Here is a 14,977-nt window from a genome sequence, read left to right as displayed (position 1 = left end):
TTTTTTTTTTTGGGGGGGGGGGGGGGGGGGGGGGGGGGGGGGGGGAAGCTTTACCAACAAAGAAAGGCTTAGAGAATCAAGGAAAGAAATAATGATGTAACAGAATGAAAGGAAACCATGTTTCTATCAATCAGCACACCAACAAGCACTAGATGTGCCAGATCACATGCTAAGTTCTGAGGACACAAAAATCTATTTCCTGCCCTCCAAAAGTTTACATTGTAAAATAGAGAAACAGTATGTGTAGGACAGAGGGGCCAAAAAAAGGCGTTTTGTTCTGGAAAGTCACAGGAATGATGAAGTCTGAGGGGTAATCCATACAATCTTTCCAAAAAGTCTTATTGGTAGTAATGACTTACTGTCCCCAAAGCACGTGGTGGCCATGGGGGTGGAAAATCAGATTGTAATTAACATTGGGGACGATTTTAAAATGTTCTTGAGCATGGGAGCAGATCTTATGGTCTCCAGGAACATCAGCCAGCAGAAAGATATATTATATTATAGAACTGTACACAGCTACACAATTTGTCTTTACGCGCACACACACACACACACACACAGTGTCTAGAAGGAAGCACCACCAATTAATCAACAGAGCCATAATTCGATGGAGACCCTTGTCTGTTCCAGGCCGTGGGGCTACAAAGACATGCAAGGCCCCCCACAGTCCCTGCCCTTGAGGTCTCACGCTGCCCTTAACTGCGTTTTCACTAACCCTTCCGGTTCTAACCAGAACCATGCCCAGTGTGCACACACCAGGAACAATGTGGTGCATGGAATGTAAGCTCGCAGCAGGACCAGGGCTCCTGAATCCCAAGGAAGCACCACCCAGTCAAGACCACTTCATTACTAGAGAAAGCAACATTTAACAAGCAAAAACCAAACAAAACCCCGTTTATTCAGAGAAACCATGCCAGCCAATGAGGAGGAAGCGTGCCATCAGTGGCCGGATCTGTGCCACTGAAAGGACGAAGAATGAATGTCCAAAGATCTGGGTTTATAAAGTGGCCTTTGTGCCAAGACCGTAATTTCCACAAGATGGAGATGTTTCTCCATCCAAGGAGACAATTCCAGGGATTCTCAGGCCCGTGATCCCCTTCTAAAAAGCAGGGAATTGTGTGTTTTCTCCACTGAAATTGAAGATAAAAGATTCACTGAAGTGAGCTTCATAAAAACCATTCTGCGGATACTCACCCTTTCCCCTTACCTTGAGAGCTACAAATTTTAAGTTTAATAACCTTGATAATAAAGCTAATTATAAATTGATTTTGTTCTTTTGTACTTACATTTAAACTCATTAATATATAAGCTCTCTGAGGGCAGGGACTAGTAAAGCGTTTGTCCTTCTGTCCCCAATGTCGAGCACGGCACCAGGACCAGAACAGGCACTTCCTGTGTCTCTTCCGAACACTCACTCTCCTGCCAGAGAGGCAGGTGACAGATTTGGAGAGCAGGACTTTTGTTTCTCTCTCTTTATCAGTGGGTGCCAGGGCAAGCAGATGGGAGAGAAACTGGATGTGCATTATTGGGGAAAAAACATTTAATTAAAAAAATTAAGACCCAAACCTGAAAGAAGTCTTTTTCTGCTGCCTCAGACAAGTGCTAAGAAGCTTTCTCTGTCCCTTCCTTGCACCAGCATGGCACTGTGCCCGCTGCCAGCTCCTTCCTGGCTGAGCTGCTCTCCTGCTTCAATGTTCAGTCTCAGTCTTTGTTACAGTGCATCAGTGTTTACTGAGCGCTTACTATGGGCCAAGCACTACAAGGAATTAAACTGTCCTGCCCTCACAGAGCTGACACCTTGTGGGGAAACGACACGTGAGACAAATTGTGGAAGCCTTTCCTTTAAGGGAAAAGATGAAAAATAACAGCTTCTCCACCCCCAACAACTCTTCCTGATTTTCTCCTTTGGGAAATGCTCCTGAAGGTGGAGAACACAAACTGAAGGCCCAGGGAGAGGCCAGCTGGGGCTCCACACCACAGGAGCAGCTTCACAAAGAGCAGGGCTGGACACAGGAAGGAAGCTCTTGAAAATCCAGAGCTGGGGGTCAAGGAGGCATCCAGCTGCCCCAGGGATTTTAGTGCAAGATTATTCCAGAAGGGAGGTGACCTAAACAGTGCTCTGTAACACACACTACAACCTTTCCCTTGCACAAAACTCCTATAAAGCGAACTTCAAATAGTCTTAGGGAAGAGAGACGAGGGTCTGGGGGTTGAGGAGAATGAGATGCCAGAAGGACAGTTCTCACTCTAAGCTAGAAGCGCTTGGTTTCAGAATGTTAAATAAAATGTGTTTCTCCAGACTGGTACCGAAAAGGCAGAATACAATATTAATATTTTTCCCTCAACAACAGAGAAGCATATGCAAAACACACAAGGCAATTCTGGGCAGTCCTTAGGGGTAGGAGGATAAGAAAAGGCCTCTGACAGAAGGTGGTGCTTCTGGGTAAGGAAAGGTGTGGGGATGGGGAAAGTGAACCCGGCTGGAAGGGAGGCTGGGGGCAGTTAGTGCCCTCTAAAGAACTTGGGGTGTCATGGGACAGAGGCTGAGGGGAAGATGGAGTCCTCCAGGGGGCAGGGAGTATGGAGAGCCTCCTGCAGCTGTGCCAGGGAGAGATGATGAAGGTGGCCCCATGAGCAAAAGTGGGGGCATACTTGGGAGAGCAGACAGCAGACTGGATCTATGGGGCAGGGAGAACCCCAGTAGGAAATGACTCAGGTTACCAACCTAGACAACCAAAAGGAAATGATCAACTTGACAAAAACAGAAGCAGGTTTGTGGGCAAAGATGCTGAGCCAAGATGCACAGGAGACACAGAGTCTGAAGCGTCCTATCGTCAGCTTGTTACAAGAGAGGACTGCTGGTTTGTTGGGGTGGCGAGGAAGAGCTGGGAAGGTGCTAACAATAATGATGCCCCCCCCCCAAAGAAAAGAACCTCTGACATTTTGTTAAACGTGCAGAACAGAAGAAGGTTCAGCAAGAGGCGGGTAAGTAGGACGGCTTTGAAACGAACACGCTGAATCCATTATTGTGCACCCCAAAACCTCCAAGCTGTATGTAACGGGGACTTGCAGCTTCATATACAATTCTCTTGCTATACTTATAGATGGAAATGTTTATGTTCATTTATAAAAAATGAAAATGAAATTCCTACCAAATTAAGTTTCCAGGAAGCCATGGGGTCTGGTGTGTAGAAGAGAGACCACATCCAGATTCTGTCCAGAAGAGAAGGATACTAGATGTGGAAGCAATGGACCAGTGTGGTGACAATCATTACATTCAGCGAGGGCACTTGGATGGGATGGGGGATAAGAGTCCTGATCCTGGAATCAGGAAGATCTAAGTTCAAATTCAGCCTCAGACCCTTACGGACCGAGGCCAAGTCACTTAAGCGCAGTCTGCCTCAGCACCCTCCTTTGTGAAATGGGGATAGCGCCTGCTTAGCTTCTGCTGTGAGAATGAGGCATTTGTACTGTGCTTTGCAAACCTCAAGGTCTTATATGAATGCCTCTTTCTCCTCCTTAACAGGCCCTGATCAGGTCGTCCAAGGAGAGCATAAACAACAAAGAAAAGGTCCCAGAAGGAATGACCTCCCGAGGAGGGAAGAGAGGGGTATATTTGGAACTAAAAGCAATGCAAAAACAAACAAAAAACCCAACAGGAAATAAGGACTAGAATGAAACAGAAGGCAACAGTAACAAGACATAACTAAAATGTCCTCTGACGAACTTTTCCGGCATGCAATCGGGGTCCCCATCGGCGTTTCCCTTACATAACGGCTCCTGGATGATTTCCTAAAGGTCATTCCAGGTTTGCTCGTCCCTCATGCTCTCCTGTCCTAATGGCTTTCATTAATGCAGCATGAGCTCCATAAGCTGCCTTCTCTTATGGGATAGTCAGGCTCCTCCCAGCCTGATGCGTGGCAAAGAACGCCACCATCAAGATCTCTGAAACCAGCCGGCTCTGCTTTTGTTTCTGATAAGACCTTGAGAGCACAGTCCCAAGAATGGAATTAATAAGAGTAGGATTTTAATAATGTTACTTATTACTCGTTACCAGACTTTCTTAAGAAGATTCTAAAGTCTGAATTTCCATTAGTGCCAAATTTCGTGGTTTTTAATTATTTTTGTTATTTCAGTGACTTGAGATGACACTGAATTCAATCCAAGTCAGCCAAGCAGGAGAGCAGCCAACCAATCAACAGGCACCTCCTATGTGCCAGATGCTGTGTTAAAGCCTGCGGATTACAAAAAGGGTAAAAAAGACAGGCCCTGCCCTCAAGGAGCTCCTCATCTACTGGGAAAGGAGAGCCAGAGGAATGCTGATTAATTTCTAGAGGCATAGGAGTGAGAGAGGCCTACACCAAGCTCTTGGGGAAAGAAGCTCAGAGAGGAAAGGCAGAGGGGAGGAGGGACTGCCTCCTGCAGCCGGCCAGACGACTCCCTGACCTTCACTAGAGGCCGTGCCAGTTCACGGCCAGCCGTATTCTCCGGAGCCTTGTCCTGGGCCCGCCTCTTGTCTCCCTCGGTGATCTCATCAGCTCCTATGGACAGCTCCACGCTAATAGATCTCAGATCTCTTTGTCCAGTAGTAACATCTCTCCTGGACTTCAGCTCACCTACAGCCCACCAGACATCTCAAACTGGATGTTCTACAGACATCTGAAACTCAGCACACCCCCAACTGAACTGTCTTTGCTTCAAAACTCCTGATTTCCCCCCATCCCGTGAACTTTTAAGTTCTATCATTTCCACCTTCATGACACCTCACAGGGAGTGTAACACTTGGCCAGGAGTCAGCAAGACCTCAGAAACTTACTTGCTGTGTGACTCTGAGCAAGCCACTTCACACCACCTGCCTCAGTCTCCTCAACTGTTAAGTGATATTAGTAACACCACCTCCCACTACCCAGGGTTGTTGTGAGGTTCAAGCGAGATCCTTATTAGCACAGAGCCAGGCACACAGGAGGCCTATACAAAGGCTTTTCTTTTCTTTTCTTTTCTCCCTTCCTTCTCTCCTCTGATGCTGCCCCCACCCTGGTACAGGCCCTCATCATCTCACTCTTGGACCACTGTAATAATTACTGGTGGGTCACTCCAGTCCACCCTCCATTTGCCTGTCCAAATGATCTTCCTTAAGGCAGGTCTATCTCGCTCCTCTACTCAATAAACCCCAAAGGATCCTCATTACTCCTAAGATCAGATATAGAATGTTCTGTTCCTTGTTCAAAACCCTTCATAACATAGCCCCTTCCCACTTTTCCATTCTCCTTACATGTCACACCCCCCAGATCCCTCTGCCCCCCCCCCCACTCTCTGATTCAGCAACACTGGCTGGCCCCACTGCCTGGAACACTCCCCTTCTCCTGCCTTCCTCAGTGACAAGCTGACCCTCTTTCTGTACAAGGCCTTTCTTGGGGACCTCCTCTCTGACTCCCTCGTCTGTACCTGGAGACTGACATGTCTCCTGAATTAGTGCGAGGAGCTTCCAAAGGGTGGTGGTCCTATGTCCTCAGCTTGGCACCACCAACCCACTGATTAGTGCACAAAGAGAAGGCAGAAGGAGGGCCGCGTCCTAGGGAACAGACAGTGAGCGAGCACACGTGGCAGCGACAGTGAGCGAGCACACGTGGCAGCGACAGTGAGCATGGGGAGGCTGGTCAACAGGAGAAGATCCGCTAAGAGTCCTCATGTGGCAAGCACCCTAGAGGCAAGAGAGGGCCCTGCAAGGCTTCTAGTGGGGGCACACAGGAAGACCCCCCTGGGCAGCTGTGAGAACAGAATGCAGCCAGACACCACCAAGACAGAACTTTGGGGACCAGAATGATTGGATTTACATCCCTCTGATGACCAGAGAGGACAAACACTTTGCATTCTGTTGAGCAATTCTTCATAATGGATCCTATTCCTGAAAATTATCTGTTACAAGTCTTACATTGCTTTCATTTGAGCAGGACCTAGTTTTTAACAGTCACATATATTTTTAGACAGCAGCTAAGTTTCCATAAATTGCTATAAAATGTACCCCCCCTCTGGTACCTTTCTTCTGTTTTACTGTTGGAGTATTTTCTGGGTACAGAAATTTTCATTGTAATCAAATTAATTTAAACTCTTCTAACCTATTCTTAATGATTCCCTCTATTTGTTGAATGGGAGAAAAAATATCCCTCCCACCAGAGATGATATACATATATTATTCTTTTATAAGAAGACCTAGGCAGGGGCGGCCAGGTGGCTCAGCGAGTAAGAGCACCGGCTCCAGTGTTGGGATGACCTGGGGATTGAATCCCGGGCTCAGACGCTTAGCACCACACCCAGAAATCACTGGCCGTGTGACCTTGAGCAAGTTACTTAACCCCAATTGCTTTAAAAAAAAAAAAAAAAGAAGACCTAGGCAAACTTATGTCCCTAGATTATATCAACCATTTTCTGGTTTATTTCCTCAGAATTTTAATTTTAAATCTGACCAACAAACAAAAATGGACACTTCCCAATACAAAGAACAGAAAAAGAAAAACATACATGAAACTTCACATCTCTATCACACACAGCTTGTTTTTCAATAACTTGGAACAAATTCAACTTATTGATCCCAAAGCTCCTGGCCCACCTGGTCCCACTCTGAGCTTTCTTTTGTTCTCTTCTGGGCGCCTCTCCCCTCGATAGTCCTACTCTAGAGCTCTCTCCCCTGTAACCAGAAATCCTCACCAGGCAAAGCAAACCTGTCCCTTGTTCTTATCTGAAAACTGATGTGTTGTGGGCTTTGTGCTGCTGGGAGGATGTAGCTGCCCACAGCAGGAAAAAAACTGAGCACTTTCTTCCAGTGTGTGTATTTCCTTATAAATTCCATGCAGGTGCTAGTCTGCTCATCATTATGAACGCGATAAAACTTATACAGAAACAAACTTGTAAAAGATGAGATGAAGATGAGCCACGAGTCAATGAGATGCCTCTCCCTGTAACCTGATGAGCTTTTCCTTAAAGTGCCTCTACACTCTGCAGTTTGGCGCCTCGATGTTAGGCCCCGACACTATTTCACGTCTGCTGCCGTCAGGCATAACACAGCTTCCGGCTGTTCTCCTCGAACGCTGCTCGCCTATTTTTACTGTTGCCGCACCTGAGCTCCCACAGGCCCCTCCTGCTTGTCTGCACGCCCCCAGAGCAGATTCTGCTTTAGTCCTCATTTTCACTCTGTGCACAGCTTTGTTTCAAAGGCATCAACGCCACACTGCTGAGCTCTTCTCTTCCAATCTGCTCAGCCAGCCCATCCCATTCCTATGACTTCGTTGTGAATTCCCTTTAACCCTGTCTTCTTGGACCTTCTCCTCTCTTTGCCCTCCTTGCATACAAAGTGGTGAAACAAGAAATGTCATCGAGCCCAGTACGTAACCTAGAACTGCATTCAGCACCAGGCTTCTGCTCTCGGGCTACCCCCTGCCCCAGTCAGACAGGATCATTGGGGCTCAGATTTCCCACCTTTCCCTCTGATGCCTCTCTCTTGATGATTCATCCTCAGAACCTAACAGTTTGTTTTGCTTGTGACCTTCCCCTCCCTCTCCCCTCTGACTTGTTCCCAAGAGATTTTAATGTATTTCTTGCCCAAATTCTCGCATGCACACACGTTCGGCGCTCTGCCAGGTTCAGACAAGAGAGAGGCTCGTGTGATGCCCATCCCCCAACTCTCTGCTCTACAATTGTAGACACTTTATTTTCCCATAACCCAGTTAGGAGCAATACTGAATTCTCCCCCCACCCCTTTTTTTGGCTAATTTCTCCCTTACTATATTCCTTTCCCATTCTCTTTCCTTTGCTCTCTTAAGACCACCAAAAGCAATCCAAAGTGCTCATCTTTTTACAGTCCTTCTGTAGCCCCTGGAGCATGAGGACCGTGATGGACACTTCTCTTTCCACCCCTTCACAGAATATACTCACTGGCTTCCCAGGTTTTTCTTGACTCTTTCAAACTTACTCCTCAGCTCAAGCCCCAAGGCCTTACGCTGCTAACGATCCGTTTCCCCTGCTGGAACGCTCGATTCCACGGCGCATCAGGTGGTCCTGATGCACTCCTTGGTGCCTCCCTCTGGCTGCTGAATTCTGGCCTTGACGTTCCCAGGAGTTTTCTCTCTGGAGATGCCCTGGTATTCTATCTGGCCTCACCGCCCAGACTTTTTTGGTAGGTTATGATTTTCAGGGAATCCAATGAGTTTAAAATTTTCCCTCCTGCACCAGCTTTCCAGGTCCCTTGTTATTGATACCTTACAATTCTGCTTTTTAAAATCTTTAGCTCTTGTTCTACTATTTTTCATGCCTCATGGAGTTACTGAGAGGTTTGCTTCATTCTAATTTTCAAGGAATCCACTACTTTCCCACCCAAAGACTTTCCATCTTTTTTCCTTTCAATTCTTTCCACCACTTATCTCACTTATGATCTCATTTCTTCCTACACTCCTGTGGTCCTAGTGGCTGAATGTTTTTTCACATGTTTTGCCATTTCTGGATTCTCTCTCAGGCCTCTTTTGACCAGCAATATTTCTTCGTTGTGTTATTTAGTATCTTCTGCTGGCACTCACATTCCTCTGAGACACTCTGCCAAGGAGAGGCTCCTTAGCCTCCCATACTCTGGGATGGGATCCAGGGTCTGGCCATTGGGTAAGCATGCTGAGGTCTTCAGGGCTTTCCCCAGAGTGCTTGGGTCAGAGGGCTGGGGAGTTCCTGGTGGGAATGCTGCAGGTTCCAGGAACATTTCTGACCAGATGGCATACAGGCCTCTGGCTGCCTGCCCTCAGTTTTTCTTACTGCCTTTATTTGAAGTCACCGGTGGGCCACCCCTCTCCCAACACCCAGACCTCCGGCTGTCTCTGAGCAGTCCAAGGCTGGAGGAAGGCCGACTGCTGCTGTTTCACTTTGAATTTCTTGATTATGATTTCATCTGGTGCCTTCTGAAGCTGGAGTACATGCAGGAGAGCTGGGTTCCTCTATAATGCTGTCATTGTAACTGAAAATCAAAAGTCAGTAAACAGGAAATTATGGTTCATAATGATGAATGAAAAATATGAAACCTATGGGTTCATATAGGTCAGATAAAATCATTTTAATAACCTTCAATATAAAAAGTCAGGATGAAAGGGTGGAGTCAGGACAGTCACAACATTTCTGCCATGTTTAATCAGCATGCCTTTTCTACAGCAACCCAGAAAAAGTACCAGACCAAATTCTGATCAGGAAAATGAAGGAGAAAAAAAAAAATCACAGGGAGTCATTTTTGCAGCTCAGGGCAGCTTGGGAAGACAGAGGGATCTGTAGACACTGGAGAGAGGTTAGGAGCACAGCACAGCAGTGGGGAGCATCCCAGCTGCCAGGGATGTTAAGAGGGCTTAGGCGGAACACCAGGGTAGAAAGAGACCGCAGGGGGCTCCTGAACCAAACTTGGGATTCTTTGGGCAACCTGAAAGCCATGAACAAAAATAGAGCCTTGACATCATATTTCAAGAAATTACAAAGGAAAACTGTGCAAAAATCTTAGAGGGCAAAAGTAGAAGTTGAAATATTCTATCAGTTACTTGTTGAAAGAAACTCCAAAGTGAAAACTACCAGGAATATTATAGTCAAAATCCAGAACTCCCAAGTCAAAGAGAAAATACTGCGAGCAGCCAGAAAGAAAGAATTCAAATTCTGTGAAGCCACAGTCAGTATCAGACAAGATTTAGCAGCTTTAAAGGAATAGAGGGCTTAGAATATGATATTCAGGAAGAATATCAAGAAGAATCTAGGATTACAACCAAAAGTTACCTACCCAGCAAAATTAAGTATAATCCTTCGGGGGAAGGGGGAGAGAGAATGGACATTTAATGAAATAAGAGTACTTCAAGCATTCCTGATGAAAAGGTCAGAGTTAAATAGAAAATCTGACATTCAAACACAGGAGTCAAGAGAAGCATAAACAAGTAAACAGAAGGGATAAAATATAAAGTTGGCCTGTTTACTTTCTTATAGGGGGAGAGGATACATGTAACTCCTGAGAACTTTATAATCACTAGGGCTACTAGAGGCCATCTACTTAGAGGACCTGGGAGTGATTCTATGATGTTGGGATGATCTTCAAAGAAGAATGAATAGGTGAGAAAGAGATATACTGGGAGAGGGAGGAAAGGAAGAGGAAGGCTGGGATAAATTATCTCATATAAGTAGGGCAAGTAAGAAAGAGTTTATAAAATGGAGAGGGAAGTGGGGAAAGCAGGCAACACTTGAACATCACGCTCATCAGAATTGGTATGAGGACAGAAGAACACAGCTAAAGACTGAAATTCATCTTACCCAGAAGGGAAGTGGGAGGAAAAGAAATGGTTGGGGGGTGGGGATGGGTGGCTGTGGGAATAAGAGGGAGGGCAGATTAAGGGAGGCAGTGGTCAGAAGCAAAACAGACTCTTGAGGAGGGGACAGAGTTATTAAAAAGAAAAGGGTGAGTATAACAGAACAGGATGGAGGGAAATACTCAGCAATCATTATTGTAAATGTGAATGGATTAACTCACCCATAAAAGGGAAAAAAGATATAGGAATGGATTAGAAACTATAATTCAACAACACGCTGTTACAAGAAATACATGTGAAACAGCTCCATACTGAGTTTAAATAGGGGCTGGAGTGGAATCTGTTACGCGTCTGAAGTAAAACAGGTAGGAGTGTCAATCATGATCTCAGATGCTTCAAAGAGAAGAACTAAATTTTGCTGGAAGGCGCCCTAACAATGACTTCACCTTGACACTGAGCATATAATTCACCAAAGGGTGTGGCATCCAAATTCTCTAGTAAGAAATATACCTACTTCTCAGCTGTGTAAAGCCTCTTCACAAAAACTGACCTTGTATTAGGGTATAAATCTCACAAACAAATGCAGAAAAGGAGAAATATTAAATCTTTTTTTCTGATCACAATGCAATAAAAACTGTATTAAGAAGGGACTGGGGGGGAGGAAGGGGAGAAAATTCGAAACTCAAGGGATTGTGGAACTGGATCTTGTAAACTAAAAGTAAGCAAACAAATTAATAAAGAAAAAAAAAAGCCATGCAAACTGAAAAAAAAAAGAAAAAAGGAGTTCTGAAGCAAAATTTAAAAATTAACTGGAAACTCAGTAATTTAATCCTAAAGAATAGGTGGGTTCAAAAACAAATCAAAGAAACAATAATTTCATTGATGACAATGATGAAAAAACATACCAAAATCTGTGGAATACAGCCCAAGAAAATTTCTATCGCTGAATGCTTATATTAATAAAAGAGCAGATTAATGAATTGGATATACAATTTAAAAAAACTAGAAAAACTTATTAAAATCCCCTAATTAAGCACCAAAACAGAAATCCTGAAAGTCAAAGGAGAGAGAAACTGAAAATAAAAAAAAACCTGAATAACAAAAATAAAACAATAAAAGAAATAAACTGATAGGTGATTTGATTAAGAAGAAAACCAAATCGCTAGTATCAAAAATAAAAAAGGTGAATTCACAATTAATGAAGAAGAAATAAAAGCAAATCATGAGGAATCATTTTACCCAACTACAGGTCAATAAAACCGTCAATCTAAATGAAACGGGTGACTATGTACAAAAATATAAACTGCCCATTTTAACAGAACAGGAAAGAATACTTTAATTCTCATACCATACAAGCTGTTTTAAAAAAAGGGAGAGGAGTCCTCTCAATGCCTTCTGTGGTAAAAACATAGTCTTGATACCTAAACCAGGGAGAGTCGAAAGAGAGACAGAAAACTACTGACCAATTTCCCTAATGAATATTAATGTAAAAATTTTAAATGAAATAACAGTAAGGAGATTATAGCAACCTATCACAAAGAACGTACACTGTGACTAGGGTAGATTTATACCAAGAATTCATGGTTGATTCAATAGCAGGAAAACTAAAAGCTTCCCTGACTGTATCAATAAGGAAAAACCACGCCGAACATCACATGCTCATGTCAATAGATGAGGGGAAGACCTGCTTTTATCCTGTCTGCTTCTCTCCTCAGTCAGGCTGTTCCACCATCCTTCCTGCTTGTTGCCAGCGTCTGCTCCAGTGAAATGTCAACTACTTAAGGCAGAGGATAGGATGTTTTTGCTTTTGAAAAATGACTTGTACACAGCAAGTGCTTCATACACGTGTTTTTGGATGGAACTGGAACTTCTTGTCTACTGCCATCCTCTAATCTGCTGCTAAAAGCATGGAAAGAGTTGAGAGGGTGAGAATGATCAATAAAAGCCAAGCCAGTCATCTCTGAAGGGAAAGGTGCTCCCCTTGGAGTCAAGAGAAGGAGCTCGGGTCCCTGTATCCCACACTAACCTGTAGGGAGTGGTGATGGGCCCTCACAACCACTCTGGCAGCCAGCTGCTATTATTCTGATTCCCATTTTAAAATGATGCAAACAGAGGTGAAGGGCCTGGCCAGGGTTGCACAGCTAGTCGGTGTCTGAGGCTGGATCTGAACTCACATCTTCTCACGTACAGGGCCAGTCCTCTCTATGTGCTTCCCAGCCAATACGAAGAACATGACAGGCAGGAGCAGCAAGACCACAGGCTCACCAGCTCAGAGAATCCTAACCCTCAGTGTACAGCTGAGGCTATGGAGGCCGAGACCTGCCCATGGTCACACAGCTCATCATTAGCCAGGGTGCCAGGCACTGCCTCGAGGTGCTTCCATTCAGGATGAGGCAACACGTGCACTGACGGGCACCACCAAAGATAACCTTGGTGTGGGAGTAGGCCACCTGCTGAGGGGAGTGCTGGTGCTGAGTCTTGAAGGAAGCTCGGGAATCCTAAGAGAAGGCGAGATGGGAAAGCATCCCAGGCATCGGGGACAGTCGGCTCAAAAGCCCGGAGATGGGAGATGACACGCGGTTGGCCAGTGAGGCTGGAACACAGCACGGCTGCAAGAGAACGATGCATAACAAGACTGATGAGGTTGGGAAGAGCTTCAAATGCCACACAATGGAGTCTGATTCCACAGGTCACAGGGAACCAGGAGAGGGCGGAGCAGACACGTGCTGCTTGAGAGTGGCCAGGGTGGGGAGAGCCTGGAAGGGGGAAGTCCAGAGAGGATGGCAGGGTGAGCGGTCTGCACCGGCATGGCCACTGATCAGAGAGAAGGGGAGACACGATACTGTGAAGGGTGACATGAGACTGCAAGCCTGGGTCACAGTAGCAGCAAGTCAGGCATACGGAAGGGAGGGCAGGGGAGGAAAAAGAGTGGATCCAACGTCCATCAGGATGAGTTCAGCACGTCCAATGGCCAGAAGGGAAGGCGGAGAGCTGGCAATCGTCGAGTCTCCTGGGAAGAACTTGGAAGAGGTGTACCCAGGGCACGGAGGGAAATCTGAGGACTGTGGGCTGAGGATGGGAGGCCAAACTGCAGACAAGGGAACGCACTGTTGGCCTGCAGAGAGCAGCCTCGATTTCCCAGGGTACACAGTATCCTGTGTCAACTTAAGGCAGAGAAGCAAGCATCTCACCTAAGAGGGCGGAGAGAAGGAAGGGAGACTCCGCCAAAGGAAAGAGGGGATTGCCAGGCACTCGGCAGGTCTGTTATCAAAATGGGGGAAGACAGGAGGTGAGGGGGCTGGTGACCAGACACCTTTATAAGGACTGAAGTTCATTCAGATACGTGTGCAAGTATTTCTTATCCAAGGACAACCAACAGGTTCACTGACGAATCCCTGTTCTCTTTTCTTGCTCAGTACTGGGCTACCAGCTGGTTGGGGGGTTTCTACACTGTTTATTAACCAAGAGGTCACTAAAGGACTGTGATTCCTGTTCTCTCCTTCCTTCCCACCCCTCCCCAAAACATCTGCACAGAGACTATAAATGAAGCCTTTAGAACTGCTGAGGTAGGTAAGAGAGGGAGTGGGGGATGGGGGGTGTAAAAAGATAAGATGGCCCAGGACAGTGGTGGGGCCACACTTACAGATGGGGACACAACATGGAAGATGAGCAAGCAAAGGAGACGGTCAAAGCCCCAAGGGAGAGGAGAGAGCAGCCACGAGAAGTCAGCGGCTGACCCACAGTGAAAAAGGCTTCAGAACAGTCAAGGAGGGAGAGCATCGGATGTTCCCCCAAGAGGTCTGTCTCACTAGGAGGTGGGCCCTGAAGCTCCCCATCTCTGCTCCAGACTGAATAAAATCTACACCAAGTGACATCTCCCACCCCAGAACTGCACAGTCAGCCAGAAGTCCAGGGACAATAGGGAAGGGAACTGCAAAGCAGAGAGAGCATCAGCGTCCAGAGGCAGCAGGATGGATCCCCTAGACAGACCCGGGGCAGTAGCACGGAGGGAAGTGAGGGAAGAGGGAGGAGTGCCCTAGCATCCAGAGGACATTTTATCTCCTGATCTCACGGATTTTCACTGGCCAACCCCTCCCTCCTTACTCCGGGGCTTCCTTCAAGTCTGGTAAAAGCCCACTTTCTGCAAGAAGCGTTCCCCAGATCTCCTTAATGTCAGTGCTTCCCCTATGCAACTAATTCCAATATATCACATGTATTTATATACATATGTGTATATATATATATATATATATATATACAGAGAGAGAGAGGGAAAGATCAATATCTTATTTGTATATAGTTGTCTGAACGCTGTCTTCTTTTTTTTCTCGTTTCTTATTTTAGCAATGATGATGCCACAAAAAATTAGACTGGTCACATTTTTTAAAAGGCAAAGAGAACTGCAGGAGCCCAAACAAGCAGGACGGCTTTGAAAGTTATATGCAGATTTTATTACACACTTTCTTTAAAAAAAGCACACAGTATGAAGTGGAGATTCATACCTTCCTGTATAATCTTTCTTGTGTTCTGCGGTGTGTATGTGTATATGGAATACTCTGTTAGTGCTTAAATTAAGAATTTTTAAAATGTTTTCTGGAAAAAGCAAAAAAAGAGAATGATGAGGACTGAGAAGAGGCAACATTAGATCGCCACTTAAGAGATGCCTGGTA

At 45.7% G+C, this 14,977-nt stretch overlaps 1 protein-coding gene across 1 annotated transcript in view; it reads right to left on the bottom strand.

Moving 5' to 3' along the window:
- Window positions 1-14,977, bottom strand: part of GTF2E2 (general transcription factor IIE subunit 2) — a 68,786-nt gene that overhangs the window by 26,703 nt on the left and 27,106 nt on the right. The window lies entirely within an intron of this gene.

Source organism: Petaurus breviceps, unplaced genomic scaffold (assembly GCF_028583685.1).
Source record: "Petaurus breviceps papuanus isolate PSGF00001 unplaced genomic scaffold, PetGlider_PUasm1.0 689, whole genome shotgun sequence".
NCBI lineage: Eukaryota > Metazoa > Chordata > Mammalia > Diprotodontia > Petauridae > Petaurus > Petaurus breviceps.
This window is presented reverse-complemented; position numbering and strand designations above follow the sequence as displayed.